Here is a 10,204-nt window from a genome sequence, read left to right as displayed (position 1 = left end):
GTTTTATATAAACATTTGCTTATTCAGGATAGGATAGAAGTGACAGGCCTGTCAAATTAAATCTGGCATTTGTCTTCCGTAAAATTGGCCAAATTAAATTAAAGGGAGCAGGAGGAGAAATATCTCGCATAGTGTGGCTGAGTTCTAGCGCTAGGCACCACTTCTTGTGAACAAATATTTATTTCTTAGATCAAATTCGCTTTATAAATTTCGGCGTAGCCAGCCACGAAAAGTAAGCCTCAATTCGCCATCGACAATCCTGAACTCAAATAACTGTTATGCAGACGACTCTTTTTTTTTTTCTTTTTCTTGGGGGGGGGGGGGGGGGGGGGGAGGGGCGTTAATTATTGCGGATTTTAGATACTGGCGAAAGATAAAACAACGTAAGCGAAAAAAAAAAAAGCGTCGTCATTATTGCGCATGCGCCGAACCCAAACCGCGTTTTGGATTTGCAAATAGAAACGGCGTTATTTCTTTGTGCACGCTATTCTAAAACTCGCTACTTTGAAGTGTTTGTGGCAGCTTCTTACGCGGGAGGTCCCAACCTTTGTGTTAAGTAAATTAAGTGGAGGGCACTGGTTATTTAAATGTAATGAATAAATCATTTAAATGACTGTCGAAATGGGAAAGAGCATGGTATACAATTTCTTAAACTTCATAAGTAAACCGACAAACCGAATGTCTACGTCGCAAAAAAAAAAAAAAGATTGAGAACCTCATACACATGGTGTGATATTGTGAACAAACAAATCGCTTGATGTTGGCGTACCTTTACTTTCAGCCTCAGATAGAATACAAGTTAAACGTTCGTTGTCTATCTCCTCCGCGAGTTTCCCCACATAATCAAAAGAAACTGTTCTCGATATATTAGGAATACCAATAACGATATATACTTTCAGGGAATACAGATAGTCTCCTATTGCTGACTATTCTTGACGCCTTGCAATCCAAGATGCGCGATATAAATATACGCGCTTACAGAGAATGAGTAAACAAACCTCAGGAGCCGTCGAGTAGACGTATCGGACTACAGTTTCCGCAGTAAGGCGAGCAAGCGCGGTGAAACGCGACGAAAAACACGAATGCAACGCATCCGCCAAGGCGCGGAGGGGAGAGCGGAGCAGCAACTTGAAGCAACCTAATGGCTGCCACGTCACGTGATTCCAAGATGGCAGCGCCCATGCGGAGGAGGATGAAAAGGTCTATTAGCCCCGAGAGCGAACACCAGCGTCGCTGCGGTCGCCGCGCCCTGATTGGGTGAGGTGTACCGTGACGTCGGGGGGAGGACTCCGCTCCGCGATCTCGCACCGGCTCGCAACCCAGCACCGGCTTCCTGGTTTGGCGTTGTGTGCCGCAAGCTCTTCGAGGAGCTGGACTTCGTTTACCCGGTGTTCAAGACGTTGAGTTAGGCCGATATTGACGTGCTTCCGTACATTCTATAAGCCTGCTTGTCCCTTTTACCTTTAAAATTGAGTTACAAATCCCGAAAGCTTTCGGCGGAGGCGATTCCGCCGATGAGCCTCCCCGTCCGACCACACGACAGAAGGCAATCTTGCGAGGGGTCGGTGAAGCGGTGGCGCAAGTGTTTCAGACGCTGGAAATCTGTTCCTTGCGTGTTAATGATTTAGGACGATATTCCATCCCGCTTTCAAGGCATTTGAAGTGGCATTTATATCATGGGCCTTTGGATGGTCGGCAAATGAGCTCGCGACCCCGACTCTTCGCTGCCACTCTGCATGCGCTGATTCGCAGATGTTTTAAAGGATAGTCTTTGATCTTTGAAGTGCTCGTGGAACAGGGTTACTCTATATAAATGTAGCTTTTTCGTGAATTATTTATATAGTTTATACACGTAGGCAGGCATATTTCTTAGAAGATGCACAATTACTGGAAATTAGTTTGTATGGTAGCAGCAAAAACGGCCAAATTGCCCCCAGTTGCCTGTATGATATGTATTGAACTGCCCAAATATACACAGCAATAGTGCCGTAATTTGGAATGTTTATAATTTTTTCTAACATTCTTTATTCCAGCCTTGGGTATTCGGAAAATACACCGCTTAGTCTGAATTGTCATTGCCTCTTAAAACAGACACTGCTGCAGGTCCCTAAAAGCTTCCTTAGCCTTCAAACTCCCTACAGCTGGACTCTCTGACAACAGAGGAAAACAGGAGGAAGAGCAAACATTCGAACGACTGTCCAGTGGTAGATGCAGCACTAGAAGCAGAAAATGTGGAACCTGTGAAGGGCGACAGTCTGCGTGAGAAAAGTTTCCGGTATTTTAGCTTCAGGACAATTCAATTTAAGTAAAATCTCAATTTTAGGGCTTAAGGGACTAATAACAAGCTAGACACTTTCGCTTACGTTTGTTATACTTGAGGGTTGATATAAACAAGTCCACAGATACCACCCGTGTAGTCCATGGAAATACTATCCGAATCCAGCAAAGGTCAAATGCGAAATGTTTCTTGTTTTTTTTTTTTTACAATGCCCCTGCACTTGGGCTGTCTTACTTGTGATTCTCTCCCCATGGCCCAGATTATTTAACATGTTGCTTGAGCAGCATGCAGCTTTTATGCTTCGACTGTCTTGTTTAAAAACAGAGATACAAAATAAATAGTATACATAACCTGCCAATTCATTCAGACCATCAGCAGCCTTTATTGTGTGAGATGTAAATCTATAGTGATGCTCCTGCAATTGGGGCCATATTTCTTTATTTTCATATACCAGCTGTGATTCATGCGTTGCCTGCCCCGTCAACCATGCTCAAAATGTTGGTTGAAGTTTCGCCTGTAGCTACAGGCCATACCTCAATATAAAAACACATATAAAAATTTACACTTCCTACAAAAAAACACGCACGAAAAAGTTAAATAGAAACGAGCGCGCCGACAGCTAGCGTCGTCACAGCCTCCACAGGGCGAACGGGGCGAGTCGGGGAAAAATTCTCTCCTCACCGTGACGTCACCCCGGTTCGCCGTAAGGGTGCGCCACGCGAATTTCTCGGGGCTAATAGGGGGCGCTCTGACCCGTTTGTTTTCCCCACGCTCGGTGTTTACTCAACACAAGGCCTGTACACATGCCAACAGGCCTTATGGGCATGGCCATGTCATCTTCTACAATAGAGCGCGGGGCACAGTTTAATGTAAAAAATACTAACAATCGACGAAGCGACGTTAAGTGCCGGATCTATCTTCTGAGAATGCGAGCTTGACCCACTTCGGCTTTTGTGCTATACTCCGTTTCACCTTCCGTCCGAGCACAGCGGACGCTAGGAGCCATCCCAGCCAATGCGGCGTTGAGGGAGTGTCATGCGACCTTGAGCTCCCTGTGTCGCCCCACCCCACCGGCAGGTCACGCGACTTTCTCCCGGCGCTGGATCGCCTGGGATGGCTCGTGGCGTCCACTGCGCTCGGACTGAAGGTGAAACGGAGTATAAGCTGGGATCGTGCATACTGCATTGTTCATGCAGGCCGTCGTGGAAACAAAAGAGCCCCTCCTCCCCCTCGCCGGAGAACACGAACTCCAGTCGAACGCTGACGCCGCGTTCGGTTATGTCGGCCGAGCGCTGCGTCATTGTGTTTGTTGTCCCCATCCGTGTAGTTGATAAGTTAACCGCTTGGGGCAACGGTCTGTCCTTCTCCCCAATAGGGGGCGCCACCACCAAACAAACATGGCGGCTGGGTCCAGGTCGCGTCGGCTCGGCCGGGCCGCCTGCATGTGTGGCGCATTCAATTTAACAGATTTTCTTTTGTTTAATGCCCAATTTTATGGGTATTTGAACTTAGACGGTTAAGTGTAGCCGGTGCGCATAAACTTGCCGAGCATAGTTTTGTTTTCCCGGTGTTTTTGGTTCTTTTCCTGTCAAACATTCGTTTCGGAGACTTCGTTCAAAACCGAAACTATGGGCTCGGAGAAACGGTAATAGACTTTAATTAGTTTTGATCATCTAAGGAAAGCGGCGATGGCTACAAAATTGTTCCACCGAGAGTAATTTTTAGCTAACTAGCATGCCTCGACCATGCGACTTATCTGTCCGCGAAATTGAGCTTTTGTGCGTCTCCGCGTTTCAAGAAACAGCTCCAGTCGTGTGCTCGGTCAAGAACACAGACTGCAGGAAAATTACGAAAATTAAGCAAGCGCTTCTTGAGCCAAGGAGCATGTTAACCCGCTGGCGCTTCACTAAGCAGCTGATACTCGTATATAAATTCAGGTTTTAGTAGCAATCGAGAAGTCATTTTGACGAATATGCGTATTATGAATTATATTACGTACTATGTCCCACTAAAGCGATATTAGTATATTCTTCGGGTTGAAATATGATCTTAGTTGACTAACTATTAGGTGAATTGCTGAATAAAAGTATATTTGATAAACAGAGAGATACTACTTAAACTTAGCCAAATGGTTCTAGCCGGTAGAGCGGAGATGAATGCGGACAAACTGAGGAGAGTCTTCATCGGAGATTCACTCAGACCTCTCTGCATTGAACTTGACTTCGAATCCTGAACGGATAAAATAAGTATTTTTTGTGGCCGGTCAACCTGAGCAATGTAGACGTATATTGCTGCTGGCTTCGACAGGGGTTATAATATAAATATTGGAGGCGCGATAGATCCCAATGACGTGACAGCTTCTAATTTTGCGAGACGCGCCCCCACCTTTTCAAAGCACATAATTTCCTTCATTCATCATTCGCAGCGAGCAAGTTTTCTAAATCAAGTAATTTCGAAATTAGCCCAACTCCTTCAGTGTGGTCTTTTTCGGCGAAAAGCAGCCAAGATGAATAGCCAACGCACCGGCCGGCGTTAGTAGGCTCAAACTTGAAGCTAATCGAGCACAACCAAACTCAAGAAAAGCAGCTATCGAACGTTCCCATTCACTTGACTGCAACATTGGTGTTGCCTCCAGTGAAACACTTCGTCTGTCGACCTCAGTCCACTGTTCTACATCCTTATAAAGAAACCACTTATCAGTTACCAAGCAGTCGTCACTTTGAATGTGATTAGAGGCAGACAAGAAATCAAAACGTTCTTCCGTGATTCCTCCCCATCCAAAAAAAATTGAAAGCACGCGACCGTGTGCTGTGGAGTAAACGGGCTTTCAAACACGTGATGGAAAGAAACAATCTACTGAGGCTTCACCACACTAATGAACACTCAAGCAAACTTAAGAAATTTTCGGACCTTCGCCAAATTACATTGCTCGCCACCGCGCCGACAGCACGTGTCCGCGAAAGCCACCAGAGACGCGGCGGGGCGCGGAGCGACCTGGACCGACTGGTTCCCGGTTTTCCTGCTTGGCAGCGTCCGTTTTGCTGGAGTCGCGAATACGGTACATGAGGTGAACACTGGTGAGATGACAACGGTGACGATGTTAGCGTATCAAACGACAGGTACACGTGATGTTGAAATGACTCTCAACCAGTCTTTTAGTTGGGAGCCACGATGAGTAAGGTTAAAAGCACTTTAAGGTTGCGACTTCGTCCAAAACTGGCAAAACTTAAAAGCCACTATTTATCACCTTATAAAATACTCGAATCCGTTTCACACTTTAAATAAAGTATTCACAAACGGTGCAAGCGCTTACGTCCGCATGAAGCATCGCCATTCTACTTTTCCTTATACTGTGGAGTCCCAAGAGCATGATTGTATCGTATGGCACCGGTAAACTGTCAACCGTTAAAAACCGGATGCCGTATGATAATAACGCGGGAGCTTGTTTTTAATGGTTCGCTGGAGCAGGTCTCAATAGAGAGCCACATCCCAGCAATAAAAAAAAAACGTATTCAATACTTTCCGGCTGTTTTCATAGCGTACAGTTAACCGTCCAGTAAATGTTAATTGCTTTTGCTTCTAAATATTTCTTTACTGGCAGTGTTTCACTGTGCAATCTAAAAAAAAAAAAAGAATGTTTTAACCCCAGGCGGAATTAATGCTCTCTTAAAACGTTTTAGTACGTCTTGTCCTGAGACTCCAGTGTATAAGGACCGGTATTTGGGTGCAGGCATTAGAACATCGACGAGATGCTGCGTCAATCTTTTGCACGATGCCGATGACATATACTCGAAGGAAAAACGTACGAAAAGAAAGCGACATGCAGATACTACCTCTCTCAGAAAACCCGACAATGGTCCATAAAGCACACGGCAATACGACACTACAAAGCCTGGTAGCACATGAAACTGCTTGGTTTGTAACACCGTTCAAAGAAGAGGGTCGGATCGACTGCGTATACACATGAAACGTTAAACAATTTGACGAATAAACAAATGGCAGGGTTTGACGCCGCCCGATGGGCGGAAGAAAAAGATTCGTTCGGCTTGCTCGTTCCCATTGAGACGCGCAGATAAACACTGCGAAAACGCGGTTGATACGTCGAATATTGAGTGGCGAGCGACGTAGTACTTGGAGTACATACCACAGTTTTGATATAAAAAAATTACAGATAGCCGCTCGCTCGAAAATAGAAACATTCATCCTCAGGTGCTGTTCAGCTGACGCTTTCAGTTTAACGGTTTCCTCCTGCAAATACCCTAGTCTCACGGTAATGTTCGAGAGGAAGATTCAGGTATTTGCGTGGCACGCTAGACCACCGAACGTTTTCAAATAAACTTGGGGCAGTTGTCCACTCGCCGTGTCAACGTTCGCAGCATTTAGACCAGTTGGCGGCACAAGCAGTAAGGTCGCAAAACCTCCTCGTTAGTGCAACGACTTGCGAGACGCTTTAAGCGTCCGAACAAAAAAATGGCTACGTCATCCGCGTATTACAGGAGCTTAACTTCGCTTTCATTAAGAAGGTAGCCCTTTGCGCCTGTAGACTGAATGACGTATCGGCAATAAGGCTTCAAATAGATTGCGAAAAGCAATGGAAATAAGGGGCAACCTTGCCGCGCCGAGGAATGAACATTTTTTTGAAAACTAACTTCTTTATTAACAATAAGCTTTGTTGTGCAATTTAAATAGGCCATTTTTACTCCATGAAGAATCACGTGAACCAATTCCTATTAGTCTAAAATACAACAAAGCACATCGTCGCAAACCAGGTCGAAAGCCTTTTCTATATCTATCTGGAGCATTGCTCTTTGCCTGTACTCCGCCTCACAAACTTCAAAAATGCTTCTGGCAGTGTGTATGTTGGTACAAATACGGCGGCCCTTAACTCCACAAGTCTGATGCGGCCCTACAGTTTCCCAAATCACATTCTGCAACCTCCGTGCTAACACCTTCATTGGAATTTTATAGTCAACATTGACCAAAGTAATTGGCCTACAGTTGCTAGTACTACGGAGCTTAGCGGCGTCATCACTCTTGGGGGTCAGGACAGTATGTGTGGACAGAAAAGACGCGGGCAACTCATGGTTCCGATAAAACTGCTAAGTCTCCGGCTTAAACTTTTTATAAAATGCTGGCCTTGCCCATCCGGTGCCGGCAACATATTGGTAGGGCGCAGGCGATAGACCCCCTAGCAACGGCGCTCACTCCGGATTGGCTGGCTCGTGGAGATGGACGCTGCCGCCATCACACATAGGCAACGACTACAAGTTATCGGAGCGGTAGAGCAGCTTGGTGTTGACGTGTCTACCTGATAAGCTGCGGGCGCCGGTTCGTTCCACAGGTGAACCTACTTTTTTTGTCCTGAACATTTTTTTTTTTTTTTGCCGAGGCGTTTGGCGATATTTGCGACATTTATTTTTTTACAATTAACACGAAAAACAAAACAAAACAAAAACACGAATGTTGTTGACGAAACTTCGCTGAACTAAATGGTACGGGACTCCCTTTCCGAAGGTGCAGTGGGGGACAGCGGGGCTTGGCTTGCCGGCTGGACGCCGCGAAGCGGCGTGAACGCAGGCGGGGAGGGGGTGGCTTAACACGCTCCCCAGTGGTACAAGCGCTGTCCAAATCCGAAATCCAAGTTCCCGCGCGTTGCCATGTGCGACGGCGGCAGCGTTTATCTCCACGAGCAGCCAATCCGGCGTCAGCGCCGTTGCTAGGGGGTCTATCGGTGTGCCGTAAAAATATGCGCCCGGGGTCGGACAATCGCCCCCTTATTTCTTTCTTCGCCAATTTTTCCAAGATTCGCTTTAATAGTGCTGATGAGATCTTTAAGTACTCCCGGTGTCTTTCCTTCTTTGGCGAAAAGCCTTTGTAAATCTAGGCATTGTCCGTTTTCTACTTGTCGTTTTTCCCGCTTTATTTGACATGCCCTTCCAATTGCGTCTATATTGGAGCTTTTTTTTTCTTATTTTATGACCAAACCAAATGAAACTGCACACGCTTATTCAGCTTTTTGTGCTGATTTCAACTATTTTGTTCTTTTCTAAGTCAGTAGAATAGTTTTCAAGATAAGTAAAACACACCTGTCTTTGTTTGGAGGAATAAAAGGGGGAAAAAATCTACTCAACAAAATATTGTCTTTAACACATGGCTAGATAATACGAAGTATAGAAAATGCGATTTTGGCAGCACTTTTAAGAATAACCCATTCTTAGGGGTTTTATCATACATTGAAGTTCAGTGCTCAATGTGTGGCTAACAAATCATAAAACAAAAAATCTGTTATTTTTTAACATATATTAAGAAGTATGCTCTAAACATTGTATACTTCACACATTTAGCTGCATGTTTCAGGAAAGCTTAAATTTCTATCTGTCCTAGATGTTGAAATCAGTCATGGGTAAGTTACTTTTAAAAAGTAATTCGTTACAGTTACAGTTACTTTCACAAAAAAGTAACGAAGTTACTGTTACAGTTACCGCAACAAAAAAGTAACTCGTTACAGTTACAGTTACTTTCAAAAAGTAACGACGTTACTTTTCAGTTACTTTTCTATAACACAAAAATTAAGGAAAAACTAATGTTTGAAAGAAAAAAAATATAGACACGAATCAGTCTGGCTTTCACCATAGCGGTAAATTCAAACTTAATAATTTAGCTGGAAAATTAGTCAATATTATGAAAAGAATAAAGACAAAAATTGAACTGGATGTGTTTTCTCAGATTTGAACACGAAGTCTTGTTGTCAGAGTACTTCTTGTTGCAAAGTTTGCATACTGCGGTTAAATAGTTAGCAACCAACTTCACCACAGGAAAATACTCTGTACGCCGGCCATGCTTGTTCTTTGTTCTGTTCTCATCAACATCCCTATCCTTGTAGCACTAGCGCATTGCTGGCTCGTTGACGGTTGCGCTGTGTTCGTGTACTCCTTTGATATATTTCAGTTCGTACCCGGCAAACCAGAAACAAGCCCTGCGCAAACAACAGTAAATTTTGCCTCCACCGCTGAAACCACGCCGGAGTAGTGGCGCAAATCAAAATACGAAACATGCGCAGTGCGGAGTAGTGGCGCAAATCAAAATACGAAACATACGAAGTTCCCTCCGCGTGTATTGTTGTTTCACGGTTGATTCACCCGATTAAAATGCGTGCGCAAAAAAGAAAAAACCGCAACAAAGGTAGTGCTTCAATATACTAAGATGTAAGTGTTCAGTCACAAAGTACAAGCAAGTGCGTAAAGATAACTACATTCTTCTTTTTTTTTTCTTCATCAAATCTACACGTGGCTATATTCGGATAGTGACTCGCGAGAAAGAACGCATTCTCAAGTTTGTGCAAGGCCAACTGACACTCAAAATGACGGAACAGACACTTTGGAAAGTGCAAGGAATAGCTAGATTATACTCGTTTAATGATATATTATTCACAAAGAACTGAAAAGTAACGACAAAAGTAACTTCGTTACTTTCATCGTTACCTCAGAAAAAAGTAATAGAACTACAGTTACAAGTTACATTCTTAAAAAGTAACTCGTTACAGTTACAAGTTACCGAAAAAGTAACGAAGTTACAGTAACGCGTTACTAGTAACGCGTTACTACCCGAGACTGGTTGAAATATCCTCCCTGCAATCTTTGAACAAGTCGAAAATTTTTGTTTTGTAAAAACGGTGTTTTAGAGTCGACTTCAACGTACATTCAGCCTGCATAGATATTATAAATTTATTTATAGCTCTAATATTCATATATGAAAATAGAAATCTGGTAGATTAAAAGCAAACAGCTGTAGAGACCAACATCTCCGTTTTCAAAAGAATTAAGTTTTTGGAATTTTTTGCCTCCAAAGACCCATGTCTCCCCTTAAAGCCATTTGACTTTTTAAATTTCTTTCTCCGGCACACTTTTTTTTATTTTTTCTATATTA

Source organism: Ixodes scapularis, unplaced genomic scaffold (assembly GCF_016920785.2).
Source record: "Ixodes scapularis isolate PalLabHiFi unplaced genomic scaffold, ASM1692078v2 PGA_scaffold2__306_contigs__length_199485367, whole genome shotgun sequence".
Taxonomy (NCBI): Eukaryota; Metazoa; Arthropoda; class Arachnida; order Ixodida; family Ixodidae; genus Ixodes; species Ixodes scapularis.
Note: the sequence above shows the minus strand (reverse complement) of the source record.